Below are 15366 nucleotides of genomic sequence, written 5' to 3'. Positions count from 1 at the left end.
GAGCCACAGCGCCACTTCCGGCTTTTTTCATTTTGCTTATGTGGTGCTGAGGAATTGAACCCAGGGCCTCAGGCATGCAAGGCAAGCGCTCTACCACTGAGCCACCTTCCCAGCCCCATCACTAGGAACTCTTAAGACTTTACTCTTTTAAGAATGAACACTGGTTGACCTCTATCAAGTACTAAGCAGAAAGGAAGTGAATCTTGTATGGGGAGAATGAAGACTTTTTTGTTTTTGCTGAAAGGAATTGATCCTTGGAAACCCATCTGTACATGAAATGTTTGCCTAGTTCTGCCTCTCCCTCCATACTTACAGAGAGGGTAAGGACAGAGAAGTGGGCCATACATTCAAGAAGTTTACAGACAATGATGGTGGACAATGGGAATGCACATAATGGAGGGCCTCTCCCTCCATACTTACAGAGAGGGTAAGGACAGAGAAGAAGGCCATACATTCAGGAAGTTTACAGACAATGATGATGGACAAAGGGAATGCACATAATGGAGAGATGTTCAAGATATTAAAGGAATGGTAGAAAGATTCAGTTCTGTTTGTGTTGAGAATGGTATTTAGATAACTACAAAAGAAGATGGTCTAAGTTAGTCATTGAAAGATAAGGGAAAATAAGTGTTCATTAGAAGGATGATTGAATGATTAAAAAAAAAACAATTTAGACAAAACTACAGCATGAGTGGAAAAACCTCCCATGCTCCTGGATTGGAAGGATCAACATCGTGAAAATGGTAATACTTCCCAAGGCTATCTACAAATTCAATGTGATACCTATCAATACTCCAACCTCATTCTTCAAGAAGAGGTTATTATTATGGCCTGCATGTGGTCCTTCCTTTCTTTTTTCTGTTTTTTCTATCTTAGTTTTCTGTACCCTACGTCTCATATATCAGTTCATTTGATCTGTGGAAAGGAAAGGGAATCACAGAAACAGCAGGACAAAGAATGAGCCACTGTGACAGTGATATTCATTTGACACTACGTTGGAAATTATCTTTACATCTTGGAGGGGAAAACGGGAGAAAACTTTGGATAGGGTAACTGTTTCAAAACAAATGTACTCATTACCTACATATGTAACTGCTCATCAACTTTTCAATAAAGATTTTTAAAATGGTCAATCGCCCTCTTGTCAGTTTGAGTATTATCCAATGAAGGTAAGAATATGAGAGATCAAGAGTCAGGAACTATTTGAGAAAGATACTTCTCTTTCTATGCTTTGCAAACAAAACTTGATTCTTGATGTACAGGTTAAACATGGTAGTATTTGATATCTTGTTTCATTGACTAGACTTCAATCAGAACTTTGGCTCACAAAAAGAAACCCCATACCTTACTTTCTCTTATCAAGAAAAGTCAACTCCTGGAGCCCTTTCTTAAGCCTCCAGCTGTGCAACATATTTGAAGTTATCTTTTAATTGGGAGATTAAGGAAACAAATCAATACTGGTAGGACTCAAAGCTGGAACCCCAGCAGGAGAATCTTAAAGAAACAGGACTAGGGCATTAATAATCTCCTATGGGCTTCAATATATCTTTGAAGGTTATCAAACTACTCTTTTAGCCATAAAAGGAAATGAGAGAGTGTGCAATTAGAACCAGCCAGTCAGTTTGTATACTGCAGTAGGAAAGATGCTATAAATTGCAAGAGTTCTGGAAGTTTATTGTGACCTGTTAATGAACTTGCATTTGAGGTATTGCCTGAGGACGTTTTATTACACATACTTGATTTCTCTAATTTTAGCATGCTGTATTATCACAAATCAGGACATGGAAACCAAAGAACACATTTTCTATACTTCATTACTTTAAGTTATCAAATTAAAATGATGAGGTCCTCCCTGGCCTGCCCTTGGAATTGGCATTACTTTGGGAAAGGGTCTTAGGACTCTCAGATGGGTGTCTAATGGCATTTCATTGAGTGGTTGATGTCTTTCATTTAGAGTAAAGTTCTTAGTTTCACAGCAAAAGGAATCTGTTTTGATTTGGGTTGCTATTCTAATATTGGTCATTACTTGGCAGCCGTGAGACTACAGGCAAATATATGAATGGAAAACAGGAGAAATAAAACCTATTTTACAGGACCTTTTCTAATTTTTATTTTTTTGTTGGTCATGGGGCTTGAACTCTGGGCCTGGGCGCTGTCCTTCAGCTCTTCAGCTCAAGGTGAGCACTCTACCACTTGAGCTACAGCGCCACTTCCTACAGGACCTTTTTTGAGGGTTTGATATCATACTATTAAAGACTGTGTGCACAAAGACGGCTCTTGACGAATATTAGTTCTTATATCACAAAGATTTCCTTTTATTAAAAACACCTAGATGAAACTTGCTTAATTTAACTGCTTAGCTCCTAGGGCAGGAGAGGGGTTTCTGGTTTTGACTATGGTAGCACTGTCAGATTTGGAAAGGAACTGAAGAGAAAGTGTGCTAGTTGGCACAACTGCGGATAATAGTGCCCTGTTAAAATTATGTCCTGTGGCCATCACCAGAGATCTCCTCTAGATTGAGGGCACACCTCACAACAAAGCTTGGGTACCCATACAGACAGCAAGACAGGAGAAGTAGACTTGTTTGTTAAACTGATAGCCAAAGCATACTAAAGAAAGACCTACAAAAATAAATTAAATATCAAAACCAACCATTAAGACCTCTGAGTAGTCATAATTATGTTTACTACGTATAATTAATCCAAGAATAGTTAATAAGCCATTTTATTATGTTCAAGTTCAGTATTTTTTTCCATGTGTTTTGTTCATGGAAAATCCTTATAGCTTTTCTTTTTCTTCTCTGTGACAGTCTTACTAGAATGACAAGATCTCTAGGCTAAAATAAAGGTAATAACAAGATTTGTTTTTACTTCACTTTTCATGTCCAAAGATATGAAAATATAAACAAAAATTACATATTTTAATTTTGTTTAAGAGGTGAAAATAAGATACTTAAAATATGTTTGATTGAGTCTCTCAAGATTAATTTAGAGTGCTGGGAATATGGCTTAGTAGTAGAGTGCTTGCCTAGCATGCATGAAACCCTTGGTTCACATAGACAGAAAAAGCCAGAAGTAGCACTGTGGCTCAAATGATAGAGTGCTAACCTTGAGCAAAATAAGCTCAGGGGCAGTGGTCAGGCCCTGACTGTCAATAAAAAAAGATTAATTTGGGAGATATACAACTTCTTTACAAATATTTCTTCACTTTCATGTTTCTTATAATTAATATCATAGAGGGGAAAAATGAGTTATTTAGGAAGAAAACATGCAAACATAGAACTATCCAAATGATGTTTCCCTAACAATTGTGCTTTGTTAGGTCCAGTAAAAGTATCTCAGTGATGGATCTCAATCTCAACAATCTGAATTCTGTTAGTAAAAGAAAGCAGAGATATCTAGGTGACTAAGAATCGGGATTTCTACTAAAGGTAGCGTCCTTGGTAACAAAGGAATATCAGAGATCAACCTCTGGTACCAGTCTCAGCTTCCAGTGGGGATAACTCAGACTTACAGGGCCACCTTCTTGTTCAGCAATTAAAAGGCAATATCGGATTTGGGCCATTTGGATCTCTGCCCTTCAATGAACAAAATTAAATATTGACGTAATAAAGTATAGTAGCTCCGAAGTCCTAGACAATAGATAGTCAAAAAGAATGTCCAAAGCTCTTACAGGAAATTATATATCAACATAATTTAATTTTCAATGACAATTTTCAATGTTTTCTTTATTTCTTTCCCCTATAAAGCTACCTAGAAGAGTGACACAGTACAAGAAAAATATCTATGAAGGAAAAAGTATATGTGGAAATACAATCTTATTTTAACATTCTCTATTACCCTAAATAACAGAGGTTCAAAGAAGAGTGGAGCGAACTTCCAACCTGAGTAAAGATCATTTATAATTTATTTTTCCATAAAAGCTGTAATAAAAAAATAGCAAAAACTGATCCAAACTCAAAAGTTTCCAAACTCTGGAAATAAACTAATTCTTGCAATAATCCAGAGAACCTTTGCTCAGAATAAGCAGTTGAACTCAGTAAGGATGATAACTTTAGGGACATTTTGATTCACCTTATTTCCATTTCCTTCTCCCCAATCATGGGCTTCTTTGAAAACCAGCAGCCTACCAGCCACAGCAAGGAAAGAATGGGTTAGGAGCTCCCAAAACCTCTGTTCCCAAAGAATGGTCATCATTTGATTTATTTGGAAAAATCCATGTAAATTTGTACTCACAGAGCTTATCCTTAATTGATTATACTTAGAGTTCATTCAGTAATAACCTTTACCCCTAGAGATAACTGTAGGCCTTTAATGCTAGAGATAATTGTGTATACAGGGGGAAATAGTAGTTATTTAACATCAAAACTGCCTTAGGAAGTGATGGCAGTTATGACTAACAGGAAGTTGATCAAAAAGTTTACAAAGATAGGCTTGAAAATGAGATGCTCTCAAGTGCTTTGAAAATTTCAAATATTTTCATGGAAATCTAGAGGGACACATACACACACACACACACACACACACTCATACACATGCATGTAGAGCTAAATAATGTTTAGCTCTATAGACACTATAATCTCTCACTTCTGGTTGACCTTAAAGCTTTGTGCTAAAAGAAAGTGAAAGCTAAACAAACTTGCTATGAGAGAATTGTAGGCCTCTTGCAATGCGCACAGAGCTCCTCCCTGAAAGCCTGAGGACTTATGATTCAAAGCTTTTAGGGCAACATCTGGCCAATCATTAGTTAATAATTTAGATAACAGAAGAAATTCTGTTACCTAATCAGATATTCCATATTCAACAAAGAATACAAACTTTATAGAATCAGTTTTTAAAAGTCACTAGGTAACAAGCAATAATGAACAAAATAGAAATTATAATAAACTTTAGAAGTCAGAGGTGAAGAGACCTTATTTCCAAATATTCTAGACATCATATTATTTAATAGTTTAGTTTTCAACAAGAAAATCTCTTCAACATACAAATAAAGTGTGATTTAGACATAGAAAAAGAAGTTGTTGATAGAAAAATTCCCTCTTGGGAGGACAGTTAGAATTATTAGGAAAAAGAATACAAATGAAAAAAAAAAAGAATACAAATGAGAAATTATATTCTCAAAATATTAATGGAAACTATCTAAACTGTATAAAAATAAAATGAAAGTGTAAGAATCATGTCTCTTATGGGCCGGGAAGGTGGCTTAGTGGTAGAGTGCTTGCCTCACATGCATGAGGCCCTGGGTTAGATTCCTCAGCACCACATAAGCCAGAAGTGGCGTTGTGGTTCAAGTGGTAGGGAGCTAGCATTGAGCTAAAGAGCTGAGGAATAGTGCTTAGGCCCAGAGTTGAGCACCCATGACTGACCCACCCCCCCACACACCAAAGCAGACACTCTGAAAACATACAGGATGGAATAGGAGAAACCCTAGGTCTCTTTGGCACAGGCTGAAATTTTCTTCCTAGTGACCCAGAAACATAACATCAAAGAAAGGTTGGACAAATGGGATTGCAAGAAATTGCAGAGCTTCTGCATGGCAAAGGATATAGCTAGCAAGATCAGTAGAAAGCCCACAGATTGGGAGATTTTTACTAGCCATACAACGGACAAGGGTCTCATATCTAAAATAAACCTGGAACTCAAAAAATTAAATCCCCCAACAACAAAACCTCAAAGAACAACTGCTCAATAAGTAAGTGAGCTAAAGACTTACAGAGAAACTTCTCTGAAGAGGAAAGAAGGATGGCCAATAGACACATGAAGAAATGTTCAAGCTCCCTAGCCATAAAAGAAATGCAAATCAAAACAACATTGAGATACCAACTCACCAGTTAGAATGGCTAAAATCAAGAACTCTAATAACAACAGATGCTGGAGAGGATGTGGACAGAAGGGAACCCAACTGCATTGTTGGTGGGAGTGTAAACTTGTTCAACCTCTTTGGAAAGCAGTATGGAGGTTCCTCAAAAGACTCCACATAGAGCTCCCTTATGTCCCAGCAATCACACTTTTGGGCATTTACCACCAATCCTCCCCCCTACCCCTCCTTCTCCCCCCCACCCCCGACCAAAGTTGTAAAGTTTGTTTTCGACATAACGACTTGTACATCTCATTGTTCCAATGGGTCCACCTGTATCCTTATTTAAACGATTTGTTTTTCCCCTTCCCCTCCACAATTTATACCAACATCAAATACAGTGAAAGCAGGGGTTATACTGTGAGGGAGGGACATACAAAGCAACAAAGAAATAATCTTATAAATGCGTTAGAAACAATTGCATGAAAGAAAAAAAAACCATTTGAATACATATCTTAGGGTTCATTTCCCTAACATCACCTTATCTGACCTTTTCTGCTTGACTCAGACATATACTAGATATTGCAAATAAGGGAAACCATGGGACCTATGTTTCTTTGGGCCTGGCTTACTTCACTTAATATAATTTTTTCCAAGCCTTTCCATTTCCTAACAAATGGGGCAATGTCATTCTTTCTGACATTGTGTATATATACCACATTTTCTTGATCCATTCATCTACTGAGGAGCATCTGGGTTGGTTCCATATCTTAGCTATAGTAAATAGTGCTGCAATAAACATAGTCATGCTGGTAGCTTTAGTGTGGTCTTGTTTGTAAACATTTGGGTAAATGCCCAAAAGTGGGATTGCTGGATCATAGGGGAGCTCTATGTGGAGTCTTTTGAGGAACCTCCATACTACTTTCCAAAGTAGGTTTCTAACGTATTTATAAGATGATTGCTTTGTTGATTTGTACGTACCTCCCCCATGGTATCAGCCCTGCTTTCACTGTATTTGATGTTGAGATAATTTGTGGAGGGGAAGGGGAAAAATGAATTGTTTAAATAGGGATACAGGGGGTCCATTTCAACAATGAGATGTACAAGACGTTATGTCGAAAAACAAACTTTACCACTTTGGCAGGGTGGGAGGTGGGGGGATGTGGGAATGGTAAGGGGGTGTGGGGGTAGGGTGGTGGAGAGGAAAAGGGATGGTATGGGGAAACAAAGGAGGAGGCAACAATGCTCGATAAGAAATGCACTCACTATCTTGCCCATGTAATTCTAACCCCCTCTGTATGGTATTTTCATAATTAAAAAAAAAAAACCTTGTGAAAAAATTCCAGTAATCATGACAATGTGGTATAAGGAAAGGAAAATAGATCAAAAGAACATAATTGAGAGTCTAGAAATAAATCTATACTCTTAACATCAAGTTATTTTTTATGAAAGTACCAAGATACTTCAATGGGGGAATAGTCTTTCCAATTACTTTTGCTTAGACAACTGGATACCTCATGTAAATCAATATTTAGAGCCCTATTTCATACCACATAAAAAGTTAACTGAAGGTGGATAAAAATTTAGGTATAAGAGTAAAATCATCAAACGCCTAGAAGATGACATGGACATCAGTCTTCATGACTTGAATTAAGCAATTAACCAAAAGCACAAGTGACAGAAAAAGTCAAATTTAACTTCATTAAATTTAAAAACTATTATGTATTGATGGACACCATCAAGAAAAGGAAAGGAAAACTCACAGAATGGAAAAAAATACATAAATCATGACTTGTACCAAGAATTTACAAAGAACTCTTGCAATTAGAGAAATACAAATCAAAACCACAGTGAAATGTATTTCACATTTGCTGGGATAGCTATAATAAAAAGGAAAAAGAACTATTTGTGAAGATCTGGAGAAATTGGAATTCTTATACATTCTTGGTGGAACATAAAAAAACCAAAATTATTTCTCAATTATCTTAATTGCAGTATTGGTGGTATAGCCACAGTGGAAAACAATTTGGTACCTTTTGTGAAAGTTAAGCACAGAATGACAACATCATCCATAAATTTCACTTCTAGGCCTATACCCAAGAGAACTGAAAACACATATGTACAAGATTTGAACAGGATTGTTCATAGTCAAGAAGTAGAGACAGTACCATCAATTGGTGAGTGGCTAAACAAAAGGTTGCATATCCATACAAAGAAATATTATTCAGCACAGAAAAAAGATGAAGGAATAAGTACATGTTGGATGAACAGTAAGAACATTACACTAAACATGAAACACTACACATAAAAGGTAACATATTGCCTGATTCAACCATATGAAAGATCCAGAATAGGAAATGTATAGAGTCAAAATGTATAGAGACTTCTGCATTTACAGAAGTCTGGGAGGGGTGGAGAGTGGAATGACAACAAGAAAAAATAGCTTCTCTTTGGAGTAATGAAAATATTCCAGAAAAAGACATTGTTATGGATATACAACTTTGTGAATATCCATTGAATCGAATATTTAAAGGATAATTTTATGGTATGTGAATTCTATCTCAAGGGAAAAAGCTTAGATACTTTAATGATAAGAGGATGATGTACAAAGATGCAATTATGTTGCCAAGACAGAATAGCCAAAAAGAGTTTTAGAAAGTTAATTAAATCTAGTAATAAGTATCAAGCTCCTCACTAAATGCTGTGGCCATTCATAACTCCTGAGACTCCCTTCACCAGGGAGCATAGCTGACTGTCCATCTCATCTCTCCCTCTTTGGATCCAACTTGCCCTGCCAGTTCTCAGCATAGAAAGTGGGATGTGGGGCACTCGTACGGATGCAAGACTCTTCCAACTCTTCCACTGTTTGGGACTTCCCATTGCCAGGGCTGAGACTTTTTCTATTATTTGAGACTCTTCTTATTTGTTCTTTATTTTCCTCTCTTCTATCTCAAATCACTGTGTCAAGGCTTTTTCTACCTATTCTTGATCCTTCCTTCTTTATGCTTTACAATCATTTTTCCCTAAAAAAAATTCTTTGTTCTTCTAACCTTGGCATATATTGCTTGAAGGACAGGAGCTGACTCACTAAAATAGATCTAAAATTGATTCCAGTCTAGTGCTTGAACTATGGCTGGAAGGCCCTGGTAGGGCCTTGTATGTGCATTTATCTGATTGGGGGAAGGGAAGTGAAATAACAAAATGCTGAAAGAAGTACAAAAGATGACCCGTTGAAACAATGATACTCACAGGACACTATGTCGGAAATAAACTTTACAACTTTGGGAAGTGGGGGAAGGAGTGAGGGAAGGGAAGGGATACTGGGGGAACAGCAATGGAGTGGGTAACAATGTTCCATGAGAGATGTACCTTACTCATGTAAATGTAACCCCTCTGTACAGCATCTTTACAATAAAATAAAAATTTAAAAAAGAATATAATTCACAGAAATTTCTAAGCTATGATTCCATTTATGAAAATAAGCAAAACCATAGGTTCTTTTATAAATATTTAGAACACCAGAGAAGCATATCTAAAACTTCATCAAATTTGAATATAGAAGGAAATCAAATGTATCTCTGGATTTAAGTGAATATATGTAACATTGACCTTCAATGAAGTAAAATGAGACTGTCAACAGGCAGAAACTTTTCACGTTAAAGAAAAAAAAAAGACTATGAGAGATGGTTACTCTGCATGGCCCCAGGATCCTAAAATTTGTTTATGTAACACATTTAATTCACTTGTACTAAATAGATGTAAAAAATACCCAATAAGCCATCCACTCCACAAGAGTACCTACTTTGAAGAACAATATGTATTTAAGTAAAGAAGTTCTAAAATGCTTAGAAAATACCACTTTACCCAATCATTGTACTTCACTATTATATTTAATTTAAATATTACATAATTACAATTGAGACTACAACCATTGCCTGGGTAACCCAGACCAAGCTTATGCACCAAGATCATAGTATTTCAAACTATGAGGAAATCAATTTAGTAAGTCAGGAAAGCAGGGTTCTTTATTTTGTCTTAGAACAGATGAGAATATACATACAGAGTAAAGTACAGCTTGATCAAATTTTTATTTTAGATGTATGTGTCTATTTGTGGATATGTTTATATCCATTAACTAGATTTCAATATTCTTATTGTTGATCGTATTTGAAAAAACTGAAAGTCATGATCTAAGAGATTCACCATGAAGTCGGCACATCCAGGAGCCACAGTAAAGACATTTGTCAAGGTTTCCCAGAATGTCTCTGGTTCCCCAAAGACTCATCAAGGTCATGTACCTTTAATGATAGTGATCAAGTGGGTGAATCACAGTAGACTTTCTGGAGGCATTCAGTTAACCAATCTAGAGGCAGAATCACATTCATAATCAGATGAGGTGCCAGAGATCACCTCATCTGGGTCAACTCAACCTGAGAGCTCTAAAACTCACAGTGTGTTGAGAATATGGAAGACCCTTCCTTATCATCACATGCTCTCTCTGGACTCTTACAGTTTATCCCAAGCTTAATCCTGGTCACATCATCCATGCTGAAGAAGCATAAAAGATGGTAGCCAGATATTTCTGGGAATGTTGCTCATAAAGGCTTGAACCAACAATACAGGCCATTCTTTCATTTTCTGGAAGAAGGGTGATTCATGGAAGAAAATTCCTCTTTTAAATTGAGATGATTTGGAACATTGAATCTGGAGTTAAGAATAGTTCAAAAAGAGAAGCCAGGAATGCTTGCAGACCATTGCTAGAAGTGAAACAGATGCTACTCATTCATTTCTTCCAAGGGCACTGAAGGAACTTCATGTTGCCCGTGGTTTCTATCTGGACCCTAGCTAGCAATTGTGTCAGAAGTGATTTGTCTGTAACACTAGATGCCACACAAATTAGTAAAGAAAGCAAAAAACACCAAGGAATTGAAGTACATTTTATTATTCAGACCTGAAAAATATGATGTGGACAATAAATGTTGGAAAACATTTCAACAAGTGTTGGCAAACAAATGTTCAGCAAATGTTGAAAGGAATAATAGAGCTGCTCAATCTTAATATGGAAAGAAATCCTAATTTCTCAGGTGCTTTTCATAGTTCAGGTGTATGTACCTTCCAGGTAAATGTAGGTCAACTATGGGGTAGAAAAGCCACAGGATAAGTAAGGTGTGGTAGGTTCAGATTGGTTAATTGAATCTATGATATCACTAACTGCAAATGCACTGTTGTTTTTAAGCAATTGGAAAGAAAGCTGCCAGAAACAAGCATTATTATCAGAAAATATCTTATTTTGTTGTATTTTTCCAGTTTGTAGGTCTGAATTCAAAGCCCCATATTCAGTCTGCTGCACAGCTATGGCTTTATCACTTGTGCCATTCCTTCAGCCTGGCTTTTTGCTGGCTTAATGAAGACAGTCTTGAGGAAATTTCTGCCGAGGCTGACTTCAAACTGTCTCAATCCAGATCTCAGATTCTTGATTAGCTATTATCATAGGTGTAAGCCATTTGTGTCTGGCTTAGTCTTATATTTAAACATTGTTTAGGCTTAAATTTTATCATATCCCATTCTTTAAGAAAAAAACTAGATCTGTATCAGTTGGTTATACATCAAGGAAAATTTACAAGCCAAAGAAATTGTTTATTGCTAAATTTCTTCTTGTTTGGATTGTCACTGTTGAGAATCACTTCCCAGCTGAGAGTCATCAATGTTCACTGATACCATCAATGATCAGGACATTGATGGTGAAGTCTGGAATCATCCCAAGACCTTCTTCTAAGGGAGTATAATCTGAAAGCTTTCAGGTAAAATCAAACTTGCAATGCCTTTCTCAACTGCTCAATCCATAGTTTGTTGCAAACAATTTTAAGGGTTTATTTTTTTATCATCAAGGTGATATATAGAGAGGTTACAGTTACAAAAGTAAGGTAATAAGTATATTTCTTGTCAAACTTGTTACTCCTTCTTCATTTTTCTCCTACTTCGCCTCCTCCTCCCACCCCACACCCAAGCTATTACAGATCACTTCCCACATATCGTCTTCCGTATGTCGCTGTTGCACTGGTTTCCCCTATCCTTTGTCTCACCACTCTGTTGTTCTCCTTCTCTTCCCTAATTCAAATAAACGTACATACACTACCAGCGTACCAAAATCAAATGCAGTGACATAGGGATGTAGCACAGGGGAAAGAACATACAAAAGAAAAAAAATTCACATAGTACATTAAAAACAACAAAGAAAAATCCCTAGTGTCCATATCTTGGAGTTCATTTAGCTTAGTATCATGTTATATGTTCATAGCTATTGAGCTATTCTGCTCATCTGATAAACTTCCTAGACGTATACTAATTATTGTAAATAAGGGAAACTATGGGTTTCTGCAGTGTACCAGCATTTCCTTTACTGTTGAAGATGCATGTCTAAAGAATGAATCAAGACATAGCATAATTTGAAAGGTAATGTAGGGATCCTGGGCATCCATTCCTTATGCTGTACACCACTCATAGCTCACTTGTCATTCATGCCTTCATGTGCGCATGTACATATATGTGTATAAGTACTGTATAAATGATATCATTGATTTTAATGTATCCTCATATTAAATTGGGTTCAAACTCACGGTAGCTGTGCTTTTGTTATCTATTGCTATAACAAATTACTATGAAGAAAGCAACTTAAAATAGTGCCCATGTATTATCTCAAAGTTCTAGAAGTCGGAAATTTACCATAATATGGATGGATTTGTTTGGAGCCATTACATTTGTGGTCATTTGTTTTTATAGCAATAGGAAACTAAAATGCATGATTTTCAAGAGTCTAGGAAGAGGATTTAGGCACGGGCTGAGGAACATATCTGGACTGGAATGTGTAGGGATTTTCCCAGTAGTTATCTTTATCCCAGGCAAGTAGAGGATTTATACTATATTGTGCTCAGTTTAGAACTATGCCTACTCTGTAGTCCATTTGGTTTTAGGCTTGCTGGAGTCATGGGGTGCTGGGGCCTGGTTTTCTATTCCAAAGTTTTCTCTGTGTAGCTCTGGCCTCTTTGAAGACCAACGAACTATTTATGATTAGAACTCCATTTATTTTTAAATATTATTTCAGAGATTGCCCCCACTACCATCCAAAGTTATTTAACCCAAAAATCAAAATGAAATCTTATTTGGAAATAAGGTCTTTACAGATGTAATTAGTTAGGGATCTTGAAATGGACTAAGGCTAGATTTAGGTTGGGTGGTAAAGCCAATGACTAGAGTCTTTACTAGAGAGGAGAAACATAGAAGGAAGACAATGCAAAGACAGGCAGCGATTGGCATGAGGTATCTAAAAACCCAGGGGCATCTAGAATTGTGAGAGATTTTTCTATTGTTGTAAGTCACCAAGTTTACAACAATGTGTTATTGAAGCCTCAGGAGACTAATACCCTCAGTTATTAAATGAGGAAGATAAAATAGATAATGTCTATTAGACATTATCTTCTTCTAGCCAAAGAGTTCCAGGAAGCTGTAATTCTGTGAATCCAATATTGTCATTGCAATGATTTCTTATTTAACTAAAGAAAGAGCATAAACTGTCATTGGAAGCCTAGTAGCCATCAGATTCAGGTTGTCTCAATCTCACAAATGCCCTTTGAGTTAGAGACAATTGTTCCCCTCTTACAAATGAGAAAGCTAAGGCTCAGAGAGGGTAAGTGACCAACACGCTCTTGCAGGCTTATAAGTGTTAAGTTGCTTTCTGAGAGTAATACTCTCAGAAATACTCAAATACTCAAAGCCATCAACTTTTACAAGCTTATGCCTGGAAGGAATTGCAATCTAACATGCACTCCAAGGCCTTATTCTCCAGACATATTTACATCTTTATGGAGCATGTGTATGTGAAGGACACAAATATCAAAAACCTATCCCAAACTACCCAAGCAAGTACTAAGAGGTTATTATCATGACTAGATATTGTGACATTTCAAGACAATATCTTGTTCAGCCATATTAAATCCTGAGGAAAAATGAAAAATCTGCCTTTTGTTATTTTTATTGGTGTTTTGGGATAGGGTCTCCCTCTTTAGCCCAGGCTGGTGATCCTCATATCTCAATTTCCTGAGTACTGGTAATTAAGCATATACCAGCATATAAGGCAAATTTTTGTCTTTCAAAATCCTTTGGGGCTAGGGATGTAGCCAATGAGTAAAATATTTGCCTCACAAATACAAAACTTTGGATTGAATCCCTAGCCCCTGAAAACAAAAATGATTTTTGACATTTTGTTCATTGAGGATTGATCCTGCTATTGATTTTTTGCATTAGTTTATATATATATATGTATACATATATATAAATATGACATTAAAAACCCAGCACAGTGACTCAATTTGCAATTCTAGCTATTGGAAAACTAAAATCAGAAAGATTCTGGGCAAAAAGAAAAAGACATATCTCAAAACATAAAGGTAAGAGTAGTGACATTCATCTGTCATCTTAGCTATGGAGGCAAGTGTAGATAGAAAGCCCATAGTCAGCTTATAGAAAGCTTATAAGGCCTGGACTGCTCTTGAGGAAAAAACCCCGCAAGACTCTAGCTCATAAGTAACCAGAGCAAAAAGGGCTACAGCTGTGACTCAAGTGGTAAAGCACCTGCTTAGCAAGCATGAAGCCATGAGTTCCAACCTTTGTACCACCCCCACAAAATGTCATTGAAATGTTACTTATCTTTATTACTGAGTTCCTTTGTGTTCCTAAAATTTTAGACCTGAGGCAAGTGGCTTGATCTCAGTATCTTCACCACATCAAGAAGACTGAAAAGGCTGGGCACCGGTGGCCCACGCCTGTAATCCTAGCTACTCAGGAGCCTGAGATCTGAGGATCATGGTTCCAAGTCAGCCAGGCAGGAAACTCCATGAGACTCCAATAAACTCCTAGAAAACTGGAAGTGGCGCTGTGGCTCAAGTGGTAGAGGGCTCGCCTTGAATGGAAGAGCTCAGGGAAAACTCCCAGGCCCAGAGTTCAAGCCCCATGACCAACCAAAAAAAAAAAAAGACTGAAAAAGAAGGTGGAATGTAAGCCACATTTCTAAGCCTCACCATTGAGAATTACTCATTTTCCCCTGCCTGTCTCCCATGCATAAATGAGGTACATGCATTGATAACATGTGTGTGTCTCTCTTCTTAATTTGCCTGTGTATAATATATTTCTGCTTCAGCTAAGAATGAAGAGTAGACTGTTTAATAAAATAATAATTTATCCTTGCACTGGTGGCTAACACATGTAATCCTAGCCACTCAGCAGGCTGAAATCTTAGGATTGCTATTCAAAGCCAGCCTGGGCAGGAAATCTGTGAGACTGATCTCCAATTTAACCACCAGAAAACTGGAAGTAGAGCAGTGGCTCAAAGTGGTAGAGCCTTTAGCAAAAAGAGCACGAGCATAGTGCCCAGGCCCCGAGTTCAAGCCAGTAATACAAATAGAAAACTGAATAATTTATTACAAAGGAAGAGAACCTTCCTCAATTAAAATATCACTTAAAACTGATACTTTACAGAGAGTAACCTTTCTTTGATGATTCTGAGTATTAAACTCT

General features: G+C 36.9%; 1 protein-coding gene across 1 annotated transcript in view; it reads right to left on the bottom strand.

The window, feature by feature from the left end:
* The window catches only part of Pde11a (phosphodiesterase 11A), a 338087-nt gene that overhangs the window by 166981 nt on the left and 155740 nt on the right, over positions 1-15366 (bottom strand). The window lies entirely within an intron of this gene.

This window comes from Dipodomys spectabilis, unplaced genomic scaffold, assembly GCF_019054845.1.
Source record: "Dipodomys spectabilis isolate Male_0828 unplaced genomic scaffold, ASM1905484v1 ptg000115l, whole genome shotgun sequence".
Lineage (NCBI taxonomy): Eukaryota > Metazoa > Chordata > Mammalia > Rodentia > Heteromyidae > Dipodomys > Dipodomys spectabilis.
Note: the sequence above shows the minus strand (reverse complement) of the source record. Positions and strands in the feature narration are given on the sequence as shown.